Genomic DNA, 3,300 nt, shown 5'->3' with positions numbered 1-3,300 from the left:
CACCAGCCACTCCTTGGAAGGAAGATGGGGCAATCTACTTCCATAGTGCTACTGCCTCGGAAACCCAAGGAGGGGTCGCTATGAGTTGGGTCTGACTCGATGGCACATAACAACAACAACAACAAGTAATGACTTGGAGCTAGGAAAATAAACAGAAAATGCCATGAATCTAGATAATCTTGCTTACTCATGGGAAGAGTTGACCACTGGTTCCCTATCAAGGTCTCTTGTTCTGTAGCCCCGCCTGCCCTGCCCACACAACAGAGGTCACTGTAAGACTTCACCATCCATATCTCAGGCCCAATCTTCTCTGGGTTGGACCTATTAGGTCTGAAGTCTTGTTATTCCTCCTTGACTGATTATAAAGAAAAGTCCTGTTCCTTGAGGCCAAACTAGCCTCTATGGGGATAAGCAAGTGGGAAAGCAAACCATTAACCCCAGCAACAGGGACTCATGCATCACAACAGGGACCAATTATCTCCTTGCTCGACCTTCCCAGACAAATGCCCCTTGTGCCTCTCCCCGGAGAGTGTGTTTATGACCAGGTTGCAGAGGTCCTACATTGCAATTAGTTAAGTTTCCTTCGGTTCACCAGCTGCTCTCCCTGCATCCCATTTTTCTTCTACTCAAGTCATGTCAACTTTGTCCACTTTGGGGAATCCCTGTGTGTGCCTCTCTCTCCTGGGTTCTCTGTTTCAGCACAGATAACATCCCTGTCCCTCCCCCCTTGATGAGTTCAGCTAACGGTGCCGACTACACAGAGCTATTTGCAGTCTTTGTTGGTTAAGCTTAATCTCTAATATGAAACGCCTGTTAAATAAAAGCACAGGTTTGCTTTAGATATTGTAGAATACCAACAAAAGGTAGAAATCCATCTGAGGCTGAAAACAAAGTGCACTTAGGAAATTGTGACAATAGAGAGCAAGGAGACCAATTGAGGATAGAGCCTTTCTCAATAATTCCTCAAATTGAGCCCTCAGGCCAATTCATCATTTGCCTCTGGCTGGGGTCCCACCGAAGACATGTAAACTTCCAACCCACCTCCCTGTTCAATACTAATTGCCTTAGATTTTTCTGTTCAAATCCTGACCAATCGTTGTTGTTGTTGTTAGTTGCCATGGAGTCGACCCCGATTCAACCCCACATACAATAGGATTGCATTGTTGTGATCTACGGGGCTTTCATTGGCTGATTTTCAGAAGTAGATGCCAGACCTTTCTTCTGAGCCCATCTTAGTCTGGAAGCTTTGCTGAAATCTGTTCAGCATCATACCAGGCCAGCCTCCACTGACAGATGGGTGATGGTTGTGTATGAAGTACACTGGCCGGGAATAGGGCATTCAAAGGCTGATTTGTAGAAGTAGATCACCAGGCTATTATTCTTAGGTTCCTCTGGGTAGACTTGAACTGCCAACCTTTAGGATGGCAGCCAAGCTCTTAACCGTCTGTGCCACCCAGGATGAAATCTATTTCCTGCCCCACTGGTTTGGCCCCGTGATTTGTGTGATATTAACAGACGTATGCAAACAAAGGCTTGGCACATTCACGTGCAGGTGAACTTGCCCTCTTGCATTTCTGCCGCCAGGAGATGCCCTGGATAGCCTGCTGGTCCAATGAGGAGGACAGACAGAAGGAGCCACTTGGAGCAAAGTCTAGCTCTGCCCTTCCCAGCAGCCTTCTAACTGCCTGCACTGAGTGCAGATGGTCAGCCACTGACGAGGGCCAACAGTTACTCAACTCACATGCTTTGTGTGGGTCTGTGCAGCAAACAGCCACCCACATGGGCCAGAGGCATGACTGATCTAGTCTGGAGCAAGCAAGTTTGGGTCCTGATGCAGTCCAATGATTTTTTTTTTTTTTTTTTAGGAGAACTCTACCCCAAGCCAAACATGCCCTGGTGGCAGGTGACCCCCAGGTGGGCCAGGCCCTCCAAGCCCTTAATACATTAGGAAATGCTGGAGTACAACAATCTCTACAGTTTTTGCTTTGACCCACCCTCCCCAGGGACCACATCATTGCAACTCTCACCTTCCTCAGCCTGCCCGCATGGGAGCCTGATCCGGCTCACAGATGAATGGGTCCCTGGAACCCCCAGGTGATTGGCCCTGCCCTCAGTCAGGCAGGCCCCTGTGCCCTCAGGACCAATATTGTATGATCCCACTTACATGAAACAGGCAGACACAGAGAGAACAAAGCGTATTAGTCCCCTGGGGACTCTCTGCACCAAGAGGACTCCTAAACAGAACAGCAGGTAAACACTACCAAGTTTTGATCCTGTCTATTTCTCTATTTCACACACGTGGGGTCTTAAAATATTTTCCCATTTGTGTCTGACGAATTTCACTTAGCACCACGTTTGTAAGCTTCATCCGAGTTGTAGCATCAGGACTTCATCTCTCTTTATGGCCAAGTAATATTCCATCGTACGTCTGTATCACATTCTGTTTATTCATTTATCTGGTGATGGGAAGCCATTGAGTTCTGAGGTGGTTTCTCACATGGCATTATCACTGCAGTTAACTGGCTGATACACGGCTCTACCAGATTTTCCCCTGGTACAAATTTGAGGACAGATTGTTACAGGAGAGCTTTGAAGGCTTCAGAGGGACATTTTTCGAGAGCAGTGGCTGAGCATGGGAACCGTACAGAATAACTGCTCATAGAAACACTAGTGCTGACTCACTCGGTGACTCTCCAAAGAGCCAGGGTCATGCCTTCTGTGAAGCCAGCAGCTCTGCTCTGCGTTTGACCCCTGCCGCCTGAGTTATTTTGGATCTTGTTCTTGTGACTCTGGGGCTTAAAATAGTCTCTCCTGAGCCATCTGCCTTGAGATGCATCCCACTTCTGAAAGGGGCAGCAGCTGTGGCTGACTTGAAAGCGGCACCCGTCAAGAAAGTGAACACTCTCTCAGCTTTCCTCCCCCAACGAGTGCACCCGAGGGAGGACATAAAACAGAGGGCGTTTGGCTGCCAAGGCAGGAGAGAAAGCTTCCATGGGAGCCTGTGTGGTGCTGGGCAGATAGAAAGCGGGCACCAGGACAGCTGCCACAGAGCCTGGACGGAAGCCAGGTTGAGTCAAGTTCAGACAGAGACTCTGCCAGCTGGAGGAGGTGGAGGAAGGGGAGAACTCAGAGTGGGGCTGCGGGAATAGCAAAGCACCGAGATACAGCAGTGAAGGCCTGGGGGTAGGGGGCAGAGGCCCTGTGCCCTTGGAGACCCAGCCCGGCCACCAGGTTGTCACTCTGTGACCTTGTGCAACTCTCAGCCTGAGCTTTTCTCAGTATATATATATATATATATAT

The sequence above is a fragment of the Orycteropus afer genome, unplaced genomic scaffold, assembly GCF_000298275.1.
Source record: "Orycteropus afer afer isolate SDZICR_OR568_19922 unplaced genomic scaffold, OryAfe1.0 scaffold00006, whole genome shotgun sequence".
NCBI lineage: Eukaryota > Metazoa > Chordata > Mammalia > Tubulidentata > Orycteropodidae > Orycteropus > Orycteropus afer.
This window is presented reverse-complemented; position numbering follows the sequence as displayed.